General features: G+C 38.5%; 1 pseudogene; it reads right to left on the bottom strand.

The window, feature by feature from the left end:
- Positions 1–3833: 3833 nt before the first annotated feature.
- LOC112911550 (U6 spliceosomal RNA) lies at positions 3834–3933 on the bottom strand (annotated as a pseudogene).
- Positions 3934–12585: the final 8652 nt, after the last annotated feature.

The raw sequence follows: 12585 nt of genomic DNA, 5'->3' as shown, positions 1-12585 counted from the left end.
TTAAAAAGATTCATGGAAAGTAATGAGAATGAAGAAGATACAACCATTCAAAATCTTTGGGATACAGCAAAAGCAGTCCTGAGGGGGAAATACATCACAATACAAGCATCCATCCGAAAACTGGAAAGAACTCAAATACAAAAGTAACCTTGCACTTGAAGAGGCTGGAGAAAAAACAGCAAATAGATCCTACACCCAGCAGAAGAAGAGAGTTAATAAAGATTTTAGCAGAACTCAATGAAATAGAGACCAGAAGAACTGTGGAACAGATCAACAAAACCAGGAGTTAGTTCTTTGAAAGAATGAATAAAATAGATAAACCATTAGCCAGGCTTATTAGAAAGAAGAGAGAAAAGACTCAAATTAATAAAGTCATGAATGAGAAAAGAGAGATCACCACCAACAGCAAGGTAATGCAAACGATTTTAAAAACATATTATGAGCAGCTATACGCCGATAAATTAGGCAATCTAGAAGAAATGGACGCATTTCTGGAAAGCCACAAACTACCAAAACTGGCACAGGAAGAAAGAAAAAACCTGAACAGGCCAATAACCAGGGAGGAAATTGAAGCAGTCATCAAAAACCTCCCAAGACACAAAACTCCAGGGCCAGATGGCTTCTAAGGGGAATTGTATCAAACGTTTAAAGAAGAAACCATATTTATTCTACTAAAACTGTTCAGAAAGAATAGAAAGAGATTGAGTACTTCCAACCTCGCTCTATGAGGCCAGCAGCACCTTAATTCCAAAACCAGACAAAGACGCCACCAAAAAGGAGAATTATAGACCAGTATCCCTGATGAACACGGATGCAAAAATTCTCAACTAGATACTAGGCTATAGGATCCAGCAATACATTAAGAAGATTATTCACCATGAACAAGTGGGATTTATCCCCGGGATGCAAGGCTGGTTCAACACTCATAAAGCAATTAATGTGATTGATCATATCAGCAAGAGAAAAAGAAGAACCATAGGATCCTCTCAATAAATGCAGAGAAAGCATTTGACAAAATACAGCATCCATTCCTGATGAAAACTCTTCAGAGATTAGGGATAGAGGGAACATTCCTCAGCATCTTAAAAGCCATCTACGAAAAGCCCACAGCAAATATCATTCTCAATGGGGAAACACTGGGAGCCTTTCCCCTAAGATCAGGAAAAAGACAGGGATGTCTACTCTCACCACTGCTATTCACCATTCAACATAGTACTAGAAGGCCTAGCCTTAGCAATCAGACAACAAAAAGAAATAAAAGGTATGCAAATTGGCAAAGAAAAAGCCAAACTCTCCCTCTTCACAGATGACATGATACTCTACCTAGACAACCCAAAAGATTCCACCCCAAGATTGCTGGAACTCATACAGCAATTTGGCAGTGTTGCAGGATGCAAAATCAATGCCCAGAAGTCAGTGGCATTTCTATACACTAACAATGAGACTGAAAAAAGAGAAATTAAGGAGTCAATCCCATTTACAATTGCACCCAAAAGCATAAGATACCTAGGAATAAACCTAACCAAAGAGGTAAAGGATCTATACCCTAAAAACTATAGAACACTTCTGAAAGAAATTGAGGAAGACACAAAGAGATGGAAAAATATTCCATGCTCATGGATTGGAAGGGGTTAATATTATGACAATGTTAATGCTACCTAGGGCAATTTCCACATTTAATGCAATCCCTATCGAAATTCCATGGACTTTCTTCAGAGAGTTGGAAGAAATCATCTTAGGATTTGTGTAGAATCAGAAAAGACCCTGAATAGCCAGGGGAATATTGAAAAAGAAAACCATATCTGGGGGCATCACAATGCCAGATTTCAGGTTGTACTACAAAGCTGTGTTCATCAAGACAGTGTGGTACTGGCACAAAAACATACACGTATATCAATGGGACAGAATAGAGAACCCAGAAGTGGACCCTGAACTTTATGGTCAACTAATATTCAATAAAGGAAGAAAGACTATCCATTGGAAGACAGTCTCTTCAATAAATGGTGCTGGGAAAATTGACATCCACATGCAGAAGAATGAAACTCAACCAAAGATAAACTCAAAATGCATGAAAGATCTAAATGTGAGACAAGATTCCATCAAAATCCTAGAGGATAACACAGGCAACCCCCTTTTTGAACTCGGCCACAGTAACTTTTTGCAAGAAACATCCATGAAGGCAAGAGAAACTAAAGCAAAAATTAATTATTGCGACTTCATCAAGATAAGAAGCTTGTGCACAGCAAAAGAAACAGTCAACAGAACTAAAAGACAGCCTACAGAATGGGAGAAGATATTTGCAAATGACGTATCAGATAAAGAACTAGTATCCAAGATCTATAAAGAACTTATAAACTCAACAGCAAAGAAACAATCCAATTATGAAATGGACAGAAGACATGAACAGAAATCTCACAGAGGAAGACATAGACATGGGCAACAAGCACATGAGAAAATGCTCCGCATCACTGGCCATCAGGGAATTACAAATCAAAACCACAATGAGATACCACCTGACTCCAGTGATAATGGGAAAATTAACAAGGCAGGAAACAACAAATGTTGGAGAGGATATGGAGAAAGGAGAACCCTCTTGCACTGTTGGTGGGAATGTGACCTGGTGCAGCCCCTCTGGAAAACTGTGTGGAGGTTCCTCAAAGGGTTACAAATAGATCTGCCCTAGGACCCAGCAATTGCACTGCTGGGGATTTACGCCAAAGATACAGATGCAGTGAAAGGCCAGGACACCTGCACCCCGATGTTTATAGCAGCAATGTCCACAACAGCCAAACTGTGGAAGGAGCCTCGGTGTCCATCAAAAGATGAATGGAAAAAGAAGATGTGGTCTGCGTATACAATGGAATATTACTCAGCCATTAGAAACGACAAATACCCACCATTTGCTTTGATGTGAATGGAACTGGAGGGTATTATGTTGAGTGAAATAAGTCAATCGGAGAAGGACAAACATTATATGGTCTTATTCATTTGGGGAATATAAAAAATAGTTGAAGGGAATAAAAGGGAAAGGAGGGAAAATGAGTGGGAAATATCAGAAAGGGAGACAGAACATGAGAGACTCCTAACTCTGGGAATCGAACAAGGGGTGGTGGAAAGGGAGGTGGGTGGGGGGTGGGGGTGACTGGGTGATGGGCACTGAGGGGGGCACTTGATGGGATGAGGACTGGGTTTTATGCTATATGTTGGCAAATTGAACTCCAATAAAGAAAGAAAAAGAAGAAAAAAAGAAAGAAGAAAGAAAGAAAGAAAGAAAGAAAGAAAGAGAAAGAAAGAAAAGAAGAAAGAAAGAAAGAAAGAAAGAAAGAAAGAAAGAAAGAAAGAAAGAAAGAAAGAAAGAAAAGAGAGAGAAAGAAGAAACAAAGAAAGAGAGAGGAAGGAAGAAAGGAAGAAAGAAAGAAAGAAAGAAAGAAAGAAAGAAAGAGGGCAGAATGGGAATGAGGAATCTCACACAGAGAGAGGCAGAAACGCAGGCAGAGGGAGAAGTAGGCTCCATACAGGGAGCCCTATGTGGGACTCGATCTCAGGTCTCCAGGATCACGCCCTGGGCTGAAGGCAGGTGCTAAACCGCTAAGCCACCCAGGGATCCCTGTCAATTTCTTTAAAAAGACATTTTTAGAATTTATACTGGGATTGCACTGAATCTATATATCAGTTTGAGAGAATAGATATCTTAACAATCCTGAGTCTTATAAACCATGAAAATGGTGTATCCTTCTATTATTTAAGTCTTATTTAATTTCTCTGAGCAATGGTTTTTATTTTTATTTATTTATTTATTTATTTATTTATTTATTTATTTATTTATTGTTGTTTTTAATTTGGAGCGCTTCACGAATTTCCCCTTGCTCAGGGGCCATGCTAATCTTCTCTGTATCGTTCCAATTTTAGTATATGTGCTGCTGAAGCCAACACCAATGTTTTGTAATGTTAAATGTACAGGCATTGCACATCCATGGACAGATTATTCCTAAGTATCTCATCCTTCCTGTTATTCTTATAAACGGCAATATTTTAAAATAAAATCTTCATCTATTTTCTTTTTTAGGTTTTTGTTTAAATTCCAGTTGGTTAGCATACAATGTAACCTTAGTTTTAGGTGTATAATATAGTGATTCAACACTTCCATACAACACCCAGTTCTCATCACAAGTGCACTCCTTAATCCCTATCATCTATTTCACCCATCCCCTTACCTACCTCCCTTCTGGTTGCTGTTTGTTCTGTATAGTTAAGAGTATGTTTTTTTTGGCTTGTGACTTTCTCATTTTCCTCCTTTACTCATTTCTTTTGTTTCTTAAATTCCACATATGAGAGAAATCATATAGTATCATGTATTTTATATTCACTGGAGTGTCAGCAGTCAAATGTTCAACAGAAGCTGTTGAGGAATATTTTTGGTTGAAACTACAGGCTACTCTAGACTGGAAAACATACTTGATCCATAACATGCATTGCCTGTATTTCCTTGTTAGTTTTTATCCATTATTGGAAATCTTTTGAAACTAGGGAGAAAAATGTCCCAGAGACAATTTTATAGGTTACCATATCCGGAAAAATCCATCACTAAAATAGTTACTAAGCTTTTAAATATATGTGTGTAGCCAGAAATGAATCTGTTGAATTGTGGAAATTTTCTTCTTTACATGCCAGTGAATCCATGTCAATGAATTCCTGCGATCTTGGTGAGAGAGATTAGAGGGTGGTGGAAGAGAGGGAGAGAGAAATAGAGAGCATGTTTTTTTGTGAATATGTATTTATGTATGTGTATGTTGCTGAAGCTGCCAGAAATCTTTATTGTGGAGGATACTTGAGGTTAATTACTGTGTGCTATGTCAGTTCTATTTAATTTGTAACACATATTGGAACCTAATCAGGGTGAATATTGTATATTCTTCCCCACCTTTATTTACTTGGCCAGCATGGTTATCATGGTGACTCAGTGACTGGTGGTATTAGATGTGGTCTGAGCATCCATTTCGATTCTTGCCTGAGTCACTTGTTATTATGGTTTAAGTCAAATATTGCTTTCTCAATTTTGTCATTCCTTCTAGAATTATTAATTAACGTTTGAGTGCTGGGTCAGGCTTTCCCCTTTTCACCTCTCGATAATGAATTAATTATATAAGTAAGAAATTGTTTTCAATTATATAAGTATAATAGATTCCTATTTTTGCTCAGAGTTTATTACCATTATGTATTTTGATTGCAACTGGTCCCAGAATTGGCCAGGGTTTGCCTGTAAAGTTGGTCTCTGTGTCCATTCAACACCTCCCTAAGATTTTTTTGAATGTGTATGTTCTTCTCTGAGCTTGACTATCCCCTATCTGTAGAAAAGAAGTAGTGTTGCCTACCTCAGAGTATTCCTTTGTGAATTTGAAAATAAAAAATAGCAACCAACAACGTATGACATTTAGCAGGCCCTCAGCAATGTTAGCTCCCCGTTCCAGTGTTGCAACCTTCATTCTTTTGATTCCTCTAACATTAACATCATAGTATAACTACTGAAGAGAAAACTTGGATATGTACAGCAAGCAGGGATGAACCCACATTTTCGTGGTGTGAGAGCTTCAGTGTCACCACTGTGTGTGTGGGAGGGGGCTTTAGAATGGAGCTGGGGAAGAGGCATAGTGTCATTGCATGGCTTCCAGTGACCTGGGTGGTGCAAGACAAGCACATCCTCATCCCTGTCCACTGAATGTCATGTGCTCTTTTTCCCTTTTACTTTTCTCTCTATTCCATATACCGTGGGATTCCCTGCCTCTTCCTTGTGGAACATTAGAGGAGGTGTGGACTCTGAGCCTCAGAACAGGAGGTGATAAAGAGCCAAATGTGATGCCCAGTGTGCCAGATAATTTGGTGGAGTAAGAATGAAGATATCCCAAAACTGGGATACTTTGGGTAAGTCACTACTCTTCCAGCACCTTGTCTATATAACAGGATAACAGTACCAAACCTTTCCCACCACACAGGAACACTCTAGAGTTTAAGTGTAATTCCATGTGGGAAAACAATCTGCATTTATAAGTGGGAGGGAAGGACCAGTGCACTTTTTAAATAATTATATTACTGTAGATGCTCTAAATACCAAAGAACTCTGCATGGTAGCCATTGAATTAATGCTACACGGATGTCAACTGTTTAAGTCAGGACTTTTCCAAGTGTGATCCATAGACCACCTCATCAACATTGCCAGGGTGTGCTTGTAAAACTGTAGACTCATAGGCCTACCATAGGTCTTCTGAATCAAAATCAGAGTAGTGGAGTGTAAGATGCCTACATTTTTTAAGTTTCTCCACTTGGTTGAGATATTCATCCAAGTTTGAAAGCACTGCTGTAGATAAATCAAAGGTCTTAAGATTTTGAATCATTTAACATCTAATTTATTTGTTAATTTCTCTTGCTACTTGGCTTTAAATGTCTGTGTCTTCTTTGGAGTGTCAGGTAGCAGTTCCTTTACTTACATAATATTAAATCAACGATCTAAATGTGAGGCACTGAACTCAGCACTGCAGACATAGTACAGTGAATGACAAGTGGTATTGCCGGAGTTTCATCGTAGTTTGAAAAAACTGGCAATAAGCAGGTAAACACACCAATAAGTGGGGCAATTCCATATGGATGTGTGTGCTTTGATGAAAATGAACACACAAATAGAGTAGAAAATGAGGACAGAGATTATTATGGATGGGGTTGTCAGTGAAGCTCTTTCTGAAGTGCATTTGAGCTGAGTCCTGAATGACAAGAAGCCAGGATGTGGCACTAGGTATTCTAGAAGCAGATGATGAGCGTGAGTGGCTGAAGCCTGGCAGACAAAGTGCAGGTGGTAGGAGATTAGGTTGAAGGACACACAGTAGCCACATCATTTGGGCTGTGAGGGGATTGGAGTTGTACTGAGGGTGGATGGTTAAAATGTGATAGTGACTCATGTGCTCACAAGGTGACTCTCCCTCCATGAAGAGAATGAACTGGATAGGAGCAAGATGGCTGTGGAGATAACCATATGGAAAATCTTATAGAAGTCCAGAGGACAGACAAGGATGGATTGTCCCAGTGTTCAGGGGTCTGTGGTGGCCCTAGACAGGGTGTGTTGTAGGTGGGACAGGCAGGACCTGCAGTGGCTGTGGTGGGGGTATGTGAGGATCCTGGATGAGCCCTTGGGTTTTTGTTCAGCCATGTGCAGAAATGGTGGTGCTGTTTCCTGAGGTTGGTTGTTCCAAGTGCTTTTGGGACATTTTCATGATAATTAGTCAGATATCCAACAGTGATTATAGTGAAAGTAATTTAAAACACCCATCAATGGATGAATAAGATTCAGTCATATGATTATTAAGCATTATTAAAGACACATGAAAACTTTTGTAAAACTATCAAAACTGTAAAAATCTGAACTTCTAGGATTTTATTAAAAGCAGATCACTTTTTTTGAGCTATCACAGTATGCTGAGTACTGTTTTAAGGGTTTTCATATAATAAGTGAATTAATTCACAAAGCAACAATTCATGAGGTAGGGCTGATTGCTTTTTCGATTTTACAGAAGAGGGAACTGACTTATTGAGACAATTTTTCCTTTTTCAAGGTCACAGAAAGTCAGCTATCCCAACATTTCTACAGTTACATTTTTAAGATAATGTGATTCCTAACCATCTTTTTAAAAGCCCAAACATGAGGGAATATTTTTTAAAGCTTGTTTCTTCTATGGTCATAATCTTAGTTTTACAGATGAAACAACTAAGTTATTGTAAGGTGAAGTTTTTTTTTTTTTTTTTTTGGTGAAGAATTCTTTTAGTATTCTAAGTCGTACACTTTGGAGCTGGTAGAACTCTAGGGGTTTGGATTCAGTCTCTCTCCAGAGCTCATACTCCTAACCAGTGTACTTAAGAAGAATAAAAATATATTTCTTGAACTATCTGAACACATGGTGGTTGATGTTAGACTAGCACCATATCACTTTGAGTAGAAACTATGCTTCGGTAGGCATTTTGCCAAATACAGAGGTATTTACTTAAGAAAAACAAAAATGTGGTAATTATAAAAACAGGAGGAAAAAGGTAGCAATCATCACAGTTACTATACTAAACTTGGCTGTTAAGATAATTCCTTGGACTTCCAGGGTAATTCTTCTCCCTATAAGGAACTCAAAGTACTTTTACAGATGGGAATCACATTGTTCTATGCCCTAGGCTTCATTGTTTGGGAGGCAGGGCTTTCAGACTATCTTTGGCCAGTGAGGCCAAATGAGGTATGGTGACTTACCCACAGTCATTAAGAGTTAGTAGACTAGGTCTGACACTGGGGCCAGGTATGTCTTCTGTCTTCCACCCAGTTGCTTGTTCATCAGACATAGCATTAACCTGTTCCTATGTTTAGTAAGACACTCTGAGGTTACCTACCCCCAGGTAATATAAGAAAGCAAAAGAAATGGAATATTGATTTTCTTATCCAGTCCCCAACTGTATTGGAAGATTAGAAGGAAAATTTCCTGGAATTATCCAATATGACCTCTTTTATATCTGACTCCTTTCAGTCAACATGTTATGTGTGATATTTACATTATTGCTATCTATACTTGTAGATTATTCATTCTTACTGATACATAGTATTATACTGTTTGGATATTTCACAATAAATGTATCCATTATGGGGATTCAGGTATTTTCTAGTCTTTGTCTTATTATAAATTATGGTGCTGTGAATGTCATGTACATAATCTTTTGGCCAGAGAAATCCTTACATTTCTTTTGGGCCTGTAACTACCATTGAGCTAAGAGTGGCATTTCTGAGTCATAAGGTATGTCTTTGTTCAGCTCAGTAAATACTGCCAATTCATTTTTCCAAGTGGTTCTTCTAATTTATATTTCCACCAGCAGTGGGTGAGAGTTCCAGTGCTCTGCCTCCTCTCCGACACTTGTTGTATTTTCCATCTTTTTATTTATTATTCTGGTGGGCATGTGGTAGTATCTTACCGTGGTTTTAATTTTACTTTCTGTTTTAATTATTCTTTAATTAAACTCTCTGTTGCATTGTCTCGCTTAATCTAAAGAATGTTTTTTCTTTTTATTTAAATTTTGATTTTATTTGCTGAAGGTCTATGGACCTTTGATGGAATTTTCATTCTAGATTTCGCTAATTGTATCTGTATTATGTTGTACTTTATGTGCCTCTAATCCTTCCTATTTCCTATAAATTGGCTATTACAGTTAGAGGCTTGATCTAACTCAGTTTTTGGCAGGAGCACTTCAGTGTGGTGGGTCACATACTTCCTATAGTGTTATACCAGGAGGTTCAATGTGTCTGATTGTCTCACCTATGTAGATATTGATCACTAGGTTTAGGTGTTGCTAGCTTGATCTATCCATTATAAAATTTCTCATATGCTTTTCACCTGAAGTTTTTGCAGCCTCTGAAGACCATTACTTAGATCTGCATTCCATTAAAAGTTTAAAAAATGATGATGATCTAATTTTGACAGATAAAAAATGGCTATTTTTGAAGATTTTGATAGGAAGAAATTGTTGTCCAAAAATTGTGGTTTGGGTGAACTCTTCCTCTTTTCTGTGGTCTGCTATCATTGGATAAAATAGAGATCCTCTTTTCCTTGAAGCCTTGGTAGGATTTGTTATACTTTTGGCTATAGTCCACACGTGGGTTTATGTATGATTATCAATTTCTGACCATTTCAATTTCTTCTTGAATGGATTACCAAGGGAACTTTCATGATATATGTATGATTCTCACTCTACTCTTGGAATTTAGAACCTTCATTACAACCTTCTCCCTGACATGAGCCTCCACTGCAATCACAATGTTAAGGAATTGAGAGGCTACTACTATAACTGGGTATATGGGCCGCATGGAAAGCCATATATCTTCAGAAGGTTGCTTGGTCAGTATGAAATCAGAACAAAGGGTTTTTATTCACTTTGAGAATAAAGGAAGGTGCCTTGAAACACTTCATCCTGTATAGGGATAGCCTTGCTAAGGAAATACTTTCTTTGGGCACACATAGATAGGACTCCTTCCTAGGCAGCAGATATGCATTTCAGTCCTTGGCCTTGGTCACTATCTCATTCCAGTGTAGCTGGGTGGACAAATATGTCCAATCCTGGGGTTAATTAAGAAGAATCACCTTGCCTTATGATCTAAACCACTCTCTTCAATATCAGCTTTATAAGGAATAGAGCTGATGTATTGCACTCCTTATTCTTTTGTCATACTTTTGGTTGTTTCAGAGCTCATATGTGGAGAAGCAGTATATTTTGGGCACCCCTTAATTACTCAAGTATTTAGGAACAAGATCTTAGGAGTAGTAGAGGAGCTGATAAGACACAGACAAGGGGAGAAGAGTTATGAGCTCATTAAGACACAGAGGGATAGAGCAGAACATATGCTCTCTGAGCAGGATTAATACCATGAGTTTTAAAAAAAAAAAAAAGAGAGGGCCTGGGCTATGTGACCTCTGTTTCTTCTTCCATATTCACTAATAAGGTAACCAGGTAAGTTATTCCTGCAAAAGAGAAAGAACAAGGCTATAGGGGGGCTTGAAGTATATTGGTCATGAATGTCTCTCCATTTGTAAAAAATATCAGGAATGGTGGACAAGAGTTTCCTGGGATAAGCCAATGTATGGTTCAATTGACTAGGTTTTTGCCTGATAAATGATTATATTATTCTAGGCCTGCTTCTCTGAAATATCTCTAAGACTTCTTAAATGACATTTTTTGTCTATATCATTAATTTGTATTATAGATAGTATCCTAGTTTTCTGCTACAGATGGATAACTGTTTAGCATGGCCTTGATTTTGCATGCTAAGTGTCCAAGGGCTAGCTCATTTCCAAGAACCCTAGGATACTACCCTGGGACTCTGTGTACTGACAATACTCCCATCTTGCCTCTAAAACAAAGAAAAATCCTCACAACAGGGGCATTCTTGGTTCCATCAATGTGAGCAGAGTTCTACCAATTGCCCTGGTCTCACTTCAGTGCCTCTAATTACTATGCTTTCTCACGTGGTGGCCTGAAATACCACGGTCTTCTGCTTTCAGTGAGAGTCCAGAGGGTGAATGAGTGTGCAGAGGCATTTCTGGTGTGGAAGACAAGCCTACTTGTTGTGGTTGCTATAGATATTTGAGGCCAATGTGGTGATTGTGAGACAGGTATGTTTTGGCTAGGATTACAGGATTCAGCCTTCAGGTGTTTGAGATTCAGCTGAGAGTGTGGGTCCCTGTGGTGGGGGCTGGTCCACCTTGGTGTGTGGGGAGACAAAAGGATACATATCCAAATCTCCTCTTTCCCCATTTAGGGCTTGGTGCCCTGGCTGTGTCATAGGTAAAACCATTGTGGTCTTGCCCAGCCCCAGGGGGTGTGGTCCTGCACCAGGGGTGTCCTAGAGCTGCTTTCCTTGAAAAGCAGGGGCAAGAGAAAGAAAGGTAACGACTCTCTCTGAGGCCCAGCTTCCTCCTCTGTACAGTGGGGGTAAGAATGCTTAACCACAGGATCACTGAGAACATTTAGTGATATACATGAATAAACCTATTGCCCAGTGGTTACTGCAGAATCATGAATGCCTGTATGAATTCAGGCCACTTCTTACTCCTTTTCAATTTTGCTTAAGGGATAGACGAAGAAAAGACGTTAAGGCCCTGGTGAGAAGCCCATTAAAACATGTAGTTATTATGATCGCGAGCCAATTGTATAAATGTTGTTGATACAATTGATTAACCCAGTGCCTAGCATGATTCTGGGCACATAGTTACACCAGTAAAACAGTGATTACACATCAGTCACTGTGCAGCTCTTCTGGCCAGTAACTCATCTAATATCAGGTGCCTGAAGGAAGCAAGTTTTGAGGATCTGTGTCCTGATGGCTGCTGAAGCTTCTAGTCCAGATTCAAGGACAGTATTTCTTAAGAGAGCCCCAACACTTTACTTCCCTGGGAGGATCTGATTCCTGGCTCAAGTAAGTTTATGGATCAGATAAAATCATGTTGTGGAATAACTCCTGTGAGGTTCACAAACTAGTCTAAACATAGAGAAGCTACTTTGATCTCATTATGAGAAAGAGGATTTGAGGATAGAATTTCATTCCATCAGCAGCTACAAGCTGTGTAGTAGCCCTGAGTCCCATTTTAGAGATGATTTATTTGTCTGAAGGCAGTGAATTATCTAGATTGAGGGAGGATCTTTATATTTAATATGAATGTATAATAAATTTACATATATTTTTCTGATGATAAATTGATGTTGCGATATGTAGTAATGATTATTTCTATTTAGTTATATGTAGTGTGGACCAATTTAATAAGATGGTGTATATCTGTTAATATGACAAGAACATACTACTGGCAGTTGTTCTCCTGATTTATTTAATTTCATGAGAGACTTAGAAAAATGAAAATGTATTTCAAATGCTTTTTTGGGATCTATTGCCATCCAATATACTGTGCATATTTAAAGTATTTGCTTTAGTATGTTTTTACATATGTATACATTGTGGAACCAACATCACACTCAAGGTAATGAACATACAATCACCACAAAAAGCTCTTTCCCACCCCTTTGAAA

This window comes from Vulpes vulpes, chromosome X, assembly GCF_048418805.1.
Source record: "Vulpes vulpes isolate BD-2025 chromosome X, VulVul3, whole genome shotgun sequence".
Taxonomy (NCBI): domain Eukaryota; kingdom Metazoa; phylum Chordata; class Mammalia; order Carnivora; family Canidae; genus Vulpes; species Vulpes vulpes.
Note: the sequence above shows the minus strand (reverse complement) of the source record. Positions and strands in the feature narration are given on the sequence as shown.